The 14,712-nt window shown below is 39.3% G+C and overlaps 1 long non-coding RNA gene across 5 annotated transcripts in view; it reads right to left on the bottom strand.

The window, feature by feature from the left end:
• LOC107505950 overlaps positions 1-14,489 on the bottom strand; it is a 34,376-nt gene extending 19,887 nt beyond the window's left edge. For 3 of the 5 annotated variants that reach the window (XR_001595815.2, XR_004952107.1, XR_004952110.1), the window contains exon 1: positions 11,700-14,489. This is a non-coding gene — a long non-coding RNA (uncharacterized LOC107505950). The remainder of the gene's footprint in view (positions 1-11,699) is intronic. The other 2 variants (XR_004952108.1, XR_004952109.1) reach the window with 2 other exon arrangements.
• Positions 14,490-14,712: the final 223 nt, after the last annotated feature.

Raw genomic sequence — 14,712 nt, 5'->3', positions numbered from 1 at the left:
AACAGCCCCCAGTTCAAGGACCGGATAGTGGTCACCTTCGATGACAGACACTCTGGAAGGAGACTTTCTCCAGTGGGCTGGGCCAGTGGCTGCCTCTGCCCTCTCTCATTAGTCCCAGCTCAGTTCCACAGGAAGGGCTTTGGATTTTGTTCTGAAGAGTAAGGGATCCTGAGCAGGGAGGTACATAGTCAACTGCCACTGGACAAGATGCCTCTGGCTGCTTGCGCACAGTGGGCTCTGGGTGGAGGGGGTCTCAGAATCAGTTATGTAGTCCCACCAGTGATTTGTCAGCATATCAAATGAAAAGTACCCACTGGCCCATGATTTTCAGCTGGTCCCTGAATTATGAATTACTTAATGTAATTTGTCCGATGTGCAATCTTTCATAAAACATAAGCTCAGGGTGGGAAGTGATTGGGTGGCGGGAGGAAACTTTAGAATGGGTGTGGCATAGACATCCGGGTAGCTCCCAATAGCCTTGTCCACTTCTCTCTCAGAACAACCAACTTGATTTACAGCTGGACACATGGCCACCCAAGACAAGGGAGTTCCCAGCCTTCTCCATAGGTAGGCTGGGTGTGTGACCAAGCTCTCCCACCTGGTGGAAAAAGAAGCAATTCATGCAACTTCCAGGATATTTCCTAGAAGAGAGAAGCAGGGCCTTTTTCGTGCTTCTCCTTCTGTTTTGCTATTGGAAGGGTGAGCCCTGAGGCTGGGGCTCCATCCTGACCCATGTGGATGAGGGCAACTCCTAGTTCCCAGAAGAGGGGCCATACCACACTACACAGGACCACATGGGGGAAGCACCAGGATTGGTCAAGAGGCAGAGGGAGCAGAAACAACCGTGGACAGGACCTGTATGGTGGTTTCCAGCACCCATGTACTGAAGAGCTACTGCATGCCAGCCAGTTCCAGACACCAGGGCACAGCAGTGGGTGGAGCAGGCACAGGTCTCCGCTCACGTGCAACTGACATCCAGTCTCGATGTGGCTTCTTAATTATATCCTTAGTTATAAGAGTTCTCTGTTCGGTTAGTCTTCAGGTGGTTCTCCGGGTGGTTGTTCTGTAATCTAGTTGTCATTTTGATGTGCTCATTGGAGGACATGAGCACAGCGTTTTCCCTACTCTGCCACCTTGACTGGGAGTCTCCTATACACTCTTTTTTAAAAATTTGAATACGATCCACAACTCAATTAATGTGATACACCACATTAACAAATCAAAAGATAAAAACCATATGATTGTATCAATAGATATAGAAAAAGTGTTTGACAAAATCCAGTATCCACTTATGATAAAAACTCTCAGCAAAGTGGGAATAGAGGAGACATACCTCAGCATAATAAAGGCGATATATGACGAACCTACAGGTAACATCATACTCAATTGGGAGAGGCTAAAAGCATTTTCCTTAAGGTCAGGAGCAAGACAAGGATGCCCACTTTCACCACTCCTCCTCAACATTGTATTGGAAGTCTTAGCCACAGCAGTAAGACAAGAAAGGGAAATAAAAGGCATCCAAATTGGAAAGGAAGAAGGAAAACTCTGGATATTTGCTGATGACATAACACTATATAGAGAGAACCCTAAGGATTCCACAAAAAAAAAAATTGTTAGAACTGATCAATGAATTCAGTAAAGTAACAGGTTACAAAATAAATAATCAGAAGTCAGTGGCATTTTTATACATCAATGATGAACTTTCAGAAAGAGAAATTAAGAAAACAATGCCATTTACAATTGCGTTGAAAACTACAAAATACTTGGGAATCAAATTAACCAAGGAGGTAAAGGAGCTGTTTTCAGAAAATTATGTCATTGAAAAAGGGAATTGAAGAAGATACAAATAAATGGAAGCATATACTGTGTTCATGGGTAGGAAGAATCAACATTGTTAAAATGGCCATACTACTACCCAAAGCAATCTATAGATTCAATGCAATCCCTATCAAAATACCAATGGCATTTTTCAGTGAGCTAGAACAAATAATTCTAAAATTTATATGGAACCATACAAAACCCCGAATAGCCACAGCAATCTTGAGAAAGAAGAACAAAGTTAGAAGTATCATATTACCTGATATCAAACTATTCTACAAGGTTATAGTAATCAAAACAGCATGGTACTGGCATAAAAACAGATATATTGATCAAAGAAACAGAATAGAGAGCCCAGAAATAAATACACACCTATACATTCACTTAATATATGACAAAGGAGGTAAGAATATACAGTGGGGTAAAGACAGTCTCTTCAATAAATGGCATTGAGAAAATTGGACAGATACATGCAAAAAAGAAAAAAAGAAAATGGACCACCTTCTTATACTGTATATAAGAATGAACTCAAAATGGATTAAAGACTTAAATGTAAGACCCGAAACCATAAAACTTCTAAAAGAAAATATAGGCAGTAAACTCTCTGATATTACTAACAGGAATTTCTTTTCAGATATATCTCCTCAGGCAAGGGAAACAAAAGAAAAAATAAACAAATGGGACTACATCAAACTAAAAGGTTTTTGTACAGTAAAGGAAACCATCAACAAAACAAAAAGACAACCAACTGATTGGGAGAAGATATTCGCTAATGAAACATTAGGTAAGGGGTTAATATCCAAATTATATAAAGAACTTACACAACTCAACAACAAAAAAACCCCCAAATAATCCAATTAAAAAATGGGCAGAAGACCTAAACAGATATTTCTCCAAAGAGGAAATACGGATGGCTAATAGACATATGAAAAGATGCTCAAGTTTGCTAATCATCAAAAAAATGCAAATTAAAACCACAATGAGATATCACCTCACACCTGTCAGAATCACTATGATCAATAAATCAAAAACAGCAAGTGTTAGCGAGAATGTGGAAAAAAGGGAACCCTCATATATTGTTGGTGGGATTGCAAATTGGTACAGCCACTATGGAAAATAGTCTGGAGGCTTCTCAAAAACTTAAAAATTGATCTACCTTTTGACCCAGCAATTGCACTTCTGGGTATTTATCCAAAGAAAACCAAAACAATAATTTATAAAGATCTAGGCACCCCAATATTCATGGCAGCACAACTTACAATAGCCAAGATATGAAAGCAACCTAAATGCCCATCAGCAGATGGTTGGATAAAGAAATTATGGTTCCTATATACAATGGAATATTACTCAGCCATTAAAAAAGAAATCCTACCATTTGCAATGACATGGTTATAATGCAGAGTAAAATAAGTCAGAGAAAGATAAATACCATATTATTCCACTTACATGTGGAATCTAAGGAACAAAAAAAACAAATCAATAAAAAACAAACTCATAAATATAGTGGACAATTTGGTGACAGACAGAGGGGAGGGGGTTGGAGGCTGGGAGAATGGGGCGAAGAGTTAAAGAAGTACAAATTAGTAGTTGATGGATGGTCACGGGGATGGGGAACGTGGCAGAGGAAATGCAGTCAGCATTAATAAGATGGCTGGGCGGAGAGCCAGGAGAGAGAGGGAGCAATTGGGGGGATCATTTTATGAACTATATAGATATCTAACCTATGTACTGTATACTTGAAACTAATTTAAATAAATAAATTTTAAAATATATTTTTTAATATGATAACATATCATGAGACCTTTATGGTTTGCATTTTTATGTCTTGATCAAGAAATTCCGTCCTTACATTATGTTATAAAAAAATTTTTTTTTAAGTTTTAAAGCTTTGCTTTTCACATTCACTCTCTATTCTTCCTGGAATACACTTCTGTGAATGGTTTGAGATAGAGGTCAAGTTTTACATTTTTCCCACATGTAAAGCCAATGATTACAGCACCACAGACCAAATCCTTTACTCACTGCTGTTAACAGAGACCTCTGACATTTTCATATATTTCTTCTTGGCCCTCTACTCTCTTCTATTGATCTATTAGCATTTAAATTATTATAGTTTATAAATCATATTTGGAAAATATGATATTTGTAAAAGCAGGCACCTCTTTATCCTTCAGAAAATTATTTTTGCTATTTTTGGTCCTTTACTTCCATATATATTTTATAAACAGCTTGTCAAGAATATATGGTTGACATTTAGTATATACTGAATGGGTACATTACCTGGGGAAACTGACATCTTGAACACCTTGAAACTGAGTCTTCATGTCCAATATAATGTACCTCTGAGAGGAAGTTTCCATCAGAACAAACTCACTGACATTTGGGACAGACATTTCGGTTGTCTTCCAACCTCAGATGACAATATCAACCTACCTCACAACTCTTTTGGGAGAAATTTTAAAAACATTAGGATGTATCTTACAACTATAGACCTTTACATACTTGATTCCAAATGACAAGGAACTAATTTGCAGGTCGCATACTCCTGAAATTCACCTTGATTAACCACAGAAAAAAACTCCAGAATGATGCCCAAGAAGGAGGCATAAAACCCTCACTTCACTTACCCAAATGAGATTAACTTGCTTACTTTGGAGGCATAATTACAATAAGTGATTCTGTGTGTATGATTTCCTCTTAGGAGAATTCAGAAGAAACAGAAACAGAGTTTTCTGGCTTTGAGGTCCTGAATTAAACGAGCTGCATATCATTGTAATCCTAGGCCTATTGAGTGCCATAACCCTGGCTCTTTTTATGTATAAATTGACACATCTGACTGGGCATCTGTGTCACAGAGAAAATCCTCTGTCATTTGCTAGCAAGTAACCACAGCTGTTGCCAATTCAGTGCATATATTGAAGTCCTCTGGGGTTTTTTGCAGGGCCTCAAGAGGAAGGTATTTCAGTTTTTCCAGTCTCTTGATGACTCCCAAGAAAGTATAGCCACGCTGTGACCTCACCAAAACTGCTCAGACCCTCAGTCTCTGAGAATCAGGGGCAAAAAGCGCAGGTCCACACGAGTGGAGCTTTCATGCTTTGACCAGATTCCCTCCCTGTCCCATCAGGGGTTCCACCCCACTTCCAGTATCCCACCCACAAAGCCTTCCCTACCACTGTCACCTTGAATCCTAGAAGGCTCTCACTCTGCCCTGGGGAGCCATGCCCCCATCTCTGTGAACTACAGAGTGTACATCCTGAATAAATTTGCCCAAAGTCCAAGAGAATGGGAGAAAGGGCAGACTGGGATTGGCAGGCACTTTGGAACATCTCTCCCTGCATCTCTGGCACTGGACCACAGAGGGATGGTGCACCCACTTCAGATGAGCTGTCTAAACAGTAAAGTTAGAAAAGGTTACTTATGTCAGGCAACCTTCTCCTTCTGACAAAAAGCGCTTTTATGCTCCTTTCGTTTTTTAAAAGCTTAATGAAAGCAATTTTGTCAAAAATAAATATAACTAATAATTATTTGCTTTGGCCCACCAATTAATTGCTTTTCCAAACCCACCATTAGCACATCAGTTTGTATTCCAGAGCTGCTTCTTTGCATATACACACATATACATATAATTTTCACATAAAAGAATCATGATGTATGTATTGTTATACACCTTATTTTTCACTTAACAACATGTGTTAGAGTTTGCTTTATTCCAAGACATATGAATGTATTGGCTTACTTTTAACTGCTACATGGTATTTCTTTAGGTCAATGAATTATAATTTAAGTCTCCATTCCCCCCTTGGTTTTCTCCCAAAATTCACTTTCTAGGCAGTGTTGCATGAACATCTCTGTACCTGCTTTATTGTGTAGGAGTGTGAGGAAGCACATTTTGCTGCACACAGAGCTACACATAATGTTGTTCAAGAAAGAGCTGGGAAAACATTAATAAATAGTTGTTTATATGGATGGAGCAGGAGGAGAAAAAAGTAAATAACTAGTGCAACAAATAGAAAACAATTACAAATCTGATAGGTATTAATCTAACTACATCAATAATCACTACTTTTCTAATATCTGATTTCTTTTTTATTGTGGTAAAATTGACATAGAAGATTGCATATATTTCAGGTATATAACATTTAATTTGATATTTGCATTCATTACATAGTGTTTACAATTGTAAGTTTAGTTATCAGACATGACCATACCATCGATCCTCTTCACCCATCTCTGTTATCTCTGAGTTTGTTTTTATTGCTGTTGTTCAATCTTTTTTTTTTAGGTTCCGCATGTAAGTGGTATCATACAGTATTTGTCTTTCTCCATCTGACTTATTTCACTTAGCATCGTCCCCACAAGGTCCATTTCTGTTGTCACAAATGGCAAGACTTTCTTCTTTTTTATGACTGAATAGTATTCCATTGCATATATGTGCCACTTATTTTTCTAATCATCTATTGGTGGACACTTAGGTTGTTTCCATATCTTGACTATCATAAATAATGCTGCTATGAACATACGGGTGCATATTTATTTTCTAATTAGCGTTTCAGAGTACTTCAAATCAATACCCAGAAGTGGAATTGCTGGGGTTATATGGTAGTTCTGTTCTTAATGTTTTGCGAGGAATCTCCATACATTTTTCCATAGTGGCTGCACCAGTTTACATGCCCATCAACAGTGTACAAAAGTTCTCTTTTCTCCATATCCTCTCTACTACTTTTATTTCTTGTCTTTTTGACAATAGCCATTCTAACAGGTGCGGGGTGATATCTCTTTGTGGTTTTGATTTGCATTTCTCTGAAAAATGCTCAGGTTAAACATCTTTTCATGTGTCACTGGCCATTTGCATGTCTTCTTTGGAAAAATGTCTATTCAGACACTCTGTCCATTTTCTAATCAGGTTTTTTGTTTTTCTGTTGTTGAGTTGTATGAGTTCTTTATATATTTTGGATATTAACCCCTTACATGATTTGCAAATATCTTCTCCCATTCAGTAGGTTGCCTTTTCCTTTTTGTTGATAGTTTCCTTCACAGTGCAGAAGCGTTTCAGTTTGTTGTAGTCCATATGTTTATTTGTGTGTCCCTTGCCTTTGGAGTTATAATTTTTTTAAAAAATCGCTGATGTCAAGGAGCTTAACACCTATGTTTTTTTCTAGAAATTTTATGATTTCAGGTCTTACATTCAAGACTTTAATCCATATGAGCTGATTTTTGCCAATGGTATAAGATAATGATCTAGTTTCATTCTTTTGCATGTGGTTGTCCAGATTTTCCAACACCATTTATTGAAGAAAGTATCCTTTCCCCATTGTATGTTTTTGGCTTCTTTGTCATAAATTAATCATTCATATATATTTAGGTATTTCTGGGATCTCTATTCTGTTCCATTGATCTGTGCGCCTGTTTTTTATGCCAAGACTATACTATTTTTATTATTACAAGTTTGTAGTATAATTTGAAATCAGGGAGCATGATACCTCCAGCTTCTGAAGATCACTGTGGCTATTTAAGGTCTTTTGTGGTTTTGTACAAATTTTAGAATTATTTGTTCTAGTTCTGTGAAAAATTGCATTAAAATTTTGATAGAAATTGAATTGAGTTTGTAGATTTCTTTGGGTAGTAGAACCTATTTAACAATATTAAGTCTTCCAGTCCATGAACATGGAATATCTTTCCATTCATTTATGTTTTCTTCCATTTCTCTTAACAATGCCTTACAGTTTTCAGTATACAGATCTTTCTCCTCCTTGGTTAAAATTGTTGCTAAGTATTTTATTCTTTTTGACATAATTTTAAATGGAATTCTTTTCTTGCTTTCTCTTTCTGATAGTTCATTATTTGTATCTAGAAACACCACAATTTCCTGTATGTTGCTTTTGCATCTTACAACTTTACTGAATTCATTTGTTAGTTCTAACAGTTTTTGATGGAGTCTTTAGGATTTTTCTATATATAGTATCATGTCATCTGCAAATTGTGACAGTTTTATTTATTCCTTCCAATTTGGATGTCTTTTATTTCTTTTTCTTGCCTAATTGCTATCACTAAGACTTACAATATGATATTGAATAATAGTGGCAAGAGTGGGCATCCTTGTCTTATTCTTGATCTTAAAAGAAAAGCTTTCAGTTTTTCATCCTTGAGTACGATGTTAACTGTAGGCTTGTTATATATGGTTTTTATTATGTTAAGCTACACTCCCTCCTCCATACCCACTTTGTTGAGAGTTTTTATTGTAAATAAATGTTGGATTTTATCAAATGTTTTTTCTCCATCTTCAATAATCACTTTAAATGTGAATGGTTTAAATACACCAACTAAAAGACAGAGGTTGTCAGATTTTATTTTAAAAAACCCAATCATTGGTTGTCTAGAAGAAATTTACCTAAGCGTAAAGATGCAGATGGGTTATAAAGAGATGAAGAAATTTATATCATGCTAACAGTAATCAAAAGAAAGTTGGAGTCATTATATTAATTTAAGATAGGGTAGACATCAGAACAAGAAAAAATATAAGGATTGAAAAGAGGCATTATATAATGTTAAAGGGGTCAATTTTCCAAGAAGATTTAACAATTCTTAACATATATTAACCCAATAATAGAGCATCAAAATGTATGAGACAAAAACTGACAGAGCTACAAGGAGAAATATAGAAATCCTCTATTATAGTTGGATATTTCAACATCTTTAAGTAATTGATAGATCCACTAGGGGAAAAAATCCATAATGAGTTAATTTTCTGGAACAGCACTATCAACCAACTTGATTTAATTGACATTTATAAAATACTGCATCCAACAAAAGTAATATATACATTATTTCCAAGCTCACATGGAACATTCACCAGAACGGACCACATTCTGGACCAAAACACACATCTTAACAACTTTAAAAGAATCATACAAAGCATGTTCTCAGACTACAATAAAATTAAAGTCAAAATCAATAACAGAAAAATATCAGGAAATCTCCCCAAAATTCAGCATTAAATGGCATACTTCTAAATAATATACGGGTCAATGAATAAGTCTCGAGAAATTTAAAACTAAATGAAAATGAAAATGCAACTTAATAAAATTTGTGGGCTGTCACAAAAGCAGTGTTTAGAAGGAAATTTATAGTATTTAATGTGTGTATTAAAAAGGAAGAAATATATAAAATCAATAATCTAAGTCCACCTTAGGAAACAAGAGAAAGAAAAGCAGCTTAAGCCTAAAGCAAGCAGAAAAAAATTTAGAGCAGAAATCAATGAAATTTAAAATAGGGAAACAATAGAAAAAATCAATAAACTAAAAACTAGTTCTTAGAAAACATCAATAAAATTGATAACTTTCTAGCCAGGGTAACTAACAAAAAAAGAGAGAAGACACAAAGTACTAATACCAAAAATGAAAGAAGGGTCCATCTCTACAGATCGCACAGACATTAAAAGGATACTGAAGGAATATGGTCAATCAAGGGGCAACTTTGGGTGATAAGATAGACCATTTCTCCTCTTTCTTAGTCTTGAAAAAAGCAAAGATCTCCAGCATCCCTCTCCTCCTTTCCTACCACACTCCCTTTATCTGAGGGACAAGAAAACAGTATAATCTCACCAAGCATAATTTTCCCCTGTATTTCAGCCCAATCACTTTATATGCTCACCACTCTGAAAAAAAAAAAAAAAAAAAAAAAAAGAGTTAAAGAAGCCCTCCCCGCAGCCACCACCACCATCACTGTGTAAGCTTTAGGCCCCACAGGACCCATCCCTGCTTCGTGTGCCACACTGAAAGGTCTGCTCAGGTCAGCGGGGAGGAAGGCAGTCAGGGTGAAATTGAGGTATCTGGTTTGATGGGCTAATTTTTTTTCTTTTTCAATAAGGTGTTTTATGGTAGAATAAACATAATTCTTAGAATGGAAGAACTAGAATAGAGTAACCTCCTCAAGTTAAAAGTTAGAAAACATAAGCACAAAATGACAAGAACAGACCATTTACACACACACACACACAAAACTCAACAGATTATCAGACTTACAGGGGGAAAAAAAGTCAATGTCAATAAACATCAAAGAAAAAATTTTTTCAAGTCTCCCATTTCTTACATCTCTTGAAATCACATTGTCTTGTTTCTTTTGTTTGTTTGTTTGTTTCTTGTTTTCTGGTCTTTTGTTTTGTTTTGGTTTGGCCTTTTATACCTGCCGATGACCAAGGTTCAATGAAGCAAGCATTCCTATGTGGCAGCCAAATTGTGCACTTGTCAAATCCTTAAGCCAATTTGGCTTTAAAGACAATTTTCTTTTGAAAATCCAGCCCAAGAAAATAATTCAAAAAATGCATAAAAAATGTATATGCCAATATTTTTATTTATCATCTTAACAGCCATGTGATTTTTACACTTTATATCACTTTAAAATATGGGAATAAAATGGCCAAAGGGTACAAACTTCCAGTTATAAGTTCTGGGATATAATAATGTACAGCTTGGTAACTATACTTAACAATACTGTATTTTATGTTTGAAAGTTGCTAAGAGAATAGATCTTAAATATTCTCAACTCACACAAACAGAAAAAAAATGTAACTATGTGAGGTGATAGATACGTTAACTAACATTATGGTAATCATTTTACGTTAACTAACATTATGATAATCATTTTACCGAGTCATCACATTGTATACTTGTTAAGCTTACATAATGTTACATGTCAATTACATCTCAATAAAGCTGGAAATTTCTGGATAAATTAATAAAATATGTAAAGTACAACTTGTTAGAAATATAAAAAGAAAAATCCACAAACATATTCTGAAAATTTACAGTTCTTTCAGAAATTAACAGATCGAGTATATAAAAATAAAGAACATAGCAGGTATGAATAATATATTTTACTAAGCTTGATCTAATATATAAAATTTTATACTCAATCATTCATTCAGAACTATGCTTAAAGTTATTTACAAAATCAACCATCAATCAAAAGCTCAACACACTTCAAAAAACATAAATACGGTCCAAATTCTCAGACCACAGGGCAATAAATTAAAAGCAAATGAGGAAAATCTAACCCACTTAAAAAACTGTAACACTTTTTAAGAAATAAAAATTAAAATTACATTTTACTTAGAAATCACTGTATCACAATGAAAAAGTAAACACGACTTAATGACTAACTGAGGAATAAATGGGCAAAATATGAACAGAATGTTATGCAGGTATCCAGTGAGACTCATGAAGAACATGTTACATATAAAAGAAATGTGTATGATGTACGAATTTTGAAAAGCAGCCTGAAACCCTGAATAGGAAATATGATGACAATGATGGAAAAAAATTAAAAATACATAACTATAGAAGAACAAAAAAGACAAAAAATAATACAAAATAAATTACGCCAAAATGTTAACTATGAGTGAGTGTAGTTCTATATTCTCACTATGAGCGTTTTTTTCTCTATTTTCTATTTTCCAAAATATTTTAACCTAAAAAAGAAGGCAAACTTTTTTAGGCTAAATATTAATTGTACACATCTGAGGCAGAGAGGGATTTAGGGATTTGCTAAAATCACAAATTCAGAACAAGGCCCAGGGCAACCACTGCACCTCCTAGCGCCCCTCCCCCCGCCGCCCCCTGCTCCCCCCCCCCCCATACACACACACACTCTACTCCCTATCCCATTGCTGTGTCTAATTATCTCGGGACTTCTGAGAACCAAAATCCATGATTCACATAGTTAAGAAAAAGGCTGGGCCTAATGGCTTGTTAGTGGCTGACAGCAGGACACAGATTGACCAAGGGGCTTTGGTTCCAAGCACCATCAAGGCCAGAATAAGAACAGAGTGAAATCGGTGAGTGGACCGAAGGAACCTCAGAGAGGTCTTGGTTCCTAAAACCTACCTAGCACTTGAATGCCGCGAGCCTTTCTCCTCTGCCAGGCCGACCCAAGCCCAAGGCGCGCGAGACTGGACCCGGTCCCCGGACCTTTCTCTTCCAAGCCACCTCTGCAACCTTCGAGGACCAGGGTCCAGACACTCCACCAGCTCCCAGGACATCCCCGAGCCCCCTGACCCTGTCTGTTTCCTGCCTGATGCTCCCCTCTTCTTCCCGGGGCGCAGTGCCCTCTGTTGGCGCTGCAGGGCCGAACCTACCAGCGAGGAAACGCCCGCGGCGGCCCTTGGGCTCCTTGGTCGAGCGGTCCCCGCCGGGGCACCGGCGGGCAGCGGCTGGGTCAGCCCCGGCGGGGCTCCAGGCGTCTGCGACGGTCCAGTCTCCTTGGATCTCCAGTCTGTCCCTTTTCATTTTCCGACAAGTGAGAAAAGGAGAGTTGGGAGAACTTTCAGCCTGGGCCAAAGAAAAGTTCTCAAACTGGGGACTCCTACCCATCATTAAAGCGTTGACATTTTAGCTATTTCTACGGACGGTGCATAGCACAGGCAGTTTAGAACTAATTAGTAGATACTGAAGGGTTAAGGAAGGTTATGAGTCTATCCGAAATATCCCCCACTCTATGTGGGGCCAGAAATTGCATTTTTGATTAAAGTCATTTGATCACTTGTCAAAATGCAAATCTCTCCCTACATCTCACCCCTACGCCCAATGGTAACCTTAGTCGCCAAAGAAAGTAGGACCCTAAGGACCCTAAGGACAAGGAATCCGTGGGAGTCGGGGATCCTGGGAAAGGCAAGGGCCGGAGCCGCAGCCGGAGGAGACGGGCTAGGTGAGGACGTGAACCCGGCTGGCGGCGGCTGGCTGGGAAGAAACGTGCACATGCTTCAGTTTTGCTTGTGGTCCCGCGCGGACTGAATTTCGATTCTCTCCCTGACCCCAGCTAGGCCCGAACTGTAGCTACGTCGCCGCCAGCTGGACTGAATGGAGCTTTCGTTTAATTCAGGGCGGGCGCTCGGCGTGTGGTAGGCTGCGTCTGGGCAGCTAGTCCCAGCTCGGTCAGTTTCCTGAGTTACTTGTAAAAGTTCCTTCTCCCGGGGCCTCCGTTTTTCTTCCTCTATAAAATTAATGTGTTGAACTGGAGCTTCTCTGAATTCACTTCCAAGTCCTGATTCTACATCCCTCCTTTCTCCTCCTCCGGCCAGGAACCCTCAGGAGGTTCTTGCTCTTTCCCTCCACCCCATTATGGGACGCCTGTTTATGCCTTAGTGCTGCCGCTGACCTAGGTGCTCTAAGGGTGCAGTTGTGTGAGACCAGGACTGGGCCACTGTTTCTTGGGGAAATGTGCTGACTGCCTCTAATTGGGGGCATGCTTTGCACAGAAAAATAACTTCCACCGAGACGTGCTGGAAGGGATCAAGGCCTTGGATCAACCAGGGTAGGTAGGTATCTTAGACCTCGCCAGCGCTGGTCGAGAGAATCGAGAATCGTACAGAATGAGCAAATGAGAAGAGGAAGGAGTGTAAGTTCCTGACATGGGCTGCTGTGGACCGGCCGCAATCTCCTCCCGCCCCGCAGTGTCAACTCCGCCTAGATGGGCCTGGTTGGTGCTCATTTCCCAAACACACTGCGCTGTTTCTGGCCATCGTGCCTTTGCAATGATGCCTGCCTGCTGCCTGGCTCCCCACTACTACTCCACTAGGACTACTTTTTTGCTTCCTTTAAGATCGAGTTTAGGCACCGTGGTCCTAGTCTCCCTGGTCGTCCTCCGCAGCCATCCCTCCTCTGCTAAGGGTGCCAACCCGAACTGGGCTCCTTTTGTGCCTGTCCTCACAGCACTCACCACTTCCTGGCACCCCCACAGCGGGTGGTTTCACGTGTTCCCTTGATTGTCCCCATTTCTGGCACCTGCAAAACTAGATTCAGTGCCCAGGGTAGCAAGCAGCACGCCATGAAGTAGGACACGAACAGCAAACCCCGCTGCACCCCAACTCCATGTAGCTCCTCTCCATCGCACACTCGCGTGAGGGGAAGGGGTGGGAGGCGGGGTTGGAAACACTTTCTCTACAGTCCAAGTAAGAAGCTGACTATGGGGATAGGGAAGATCCTATGTCATGGCTCTGCCTCTGGACACATGTAAGACCGTCCCCGATGAACAGTGCACCTCAGTGTCTGAGGTATAGAGGAAGCAGCTCATTTCTCTCCTTTGCTAAACAGAAAAAGTGAAAACAGTCCTGAGAAATTCTCTAATCCCCTTCATTCCACCCCACCCAAAGAGAAAGAGGAGGAGCTGGAGGACTAGCCTTCCCTTTCCTTCCCAAGATCCACTTTTTCTGCCTTCCTCTTTCCAGGGTGACATCTCCCCCTCCTCCTCTTCCCAGAAGAGAAAATTCTTTTAATATGGGTCAGCGTGCTACAGGACAAATTGGAGCCTTTTCAGCCTTCCTCGGGCTGGGGGCCATTAGCCGATGGAAACAATTGCCCTCCCCTCTTGCAGCGTTTCCACTGTTGCGTCCTCCAGCTTCCACAGCTCACCCTACAGGCACCCAAGAGAACCAGAGAACCTCTCAGGTCCCCTCGGAAAGTAGCACAGGGGATGGGGAGGGCAGAGGCTTCCCACTGGCATGGTCACAGTTCATAAAACGTGAGAGTGAAAAGCTTTACGGTTGAGTTGAGGTTACTTCATGGATCCTCAGCCAGCGCCCACTAAAGAATGAACCATTTTGTATAAAAAGAAAAATTTCCACTGACTTCTTAAAATTTCTATTTGGGGTAAACTGAAAAGAGAGAGAGAGAAGGAGTGTGGGAGAGAGAGGGGGAGGGAGGGAGGGAGGGAGGGAGGGAGGGAGATGATGAAAGAGATAAGAAATGAACATTTTGACGTTTATTTTATTTTGTCTCACAATGTTTTTTGCCAGAGCCTTAACTGTGAATACAACAGGACTCAGCATCCACTATGAACAAAAAGAGCTCTTTTGGTTGTTGAAATTAGTAGTGCACAATTATTGGGAAAAAATCAAGTTCT

This window comes from Rousettus aegyptiacus, unplaced genomic scaffold (genome assembly GCF_014176215.1).
Source record: "Rousettus aegyptiacus isolate mRouAeg1 unplaced genomic scaffold, mRouAeg1.p scaffold_m13_p_7, whole genome shotgun sequence".
Taxonomy (NCBI): Eukaryota; Metazoa; Chordata; class Mammalia; order Chiroptera; family Pteropodidae; genus Rousettus; species Rousettus aegyptiacus.
This window is presented reverse-complemented; position numbering and strand designations above follow the sequence as displayed.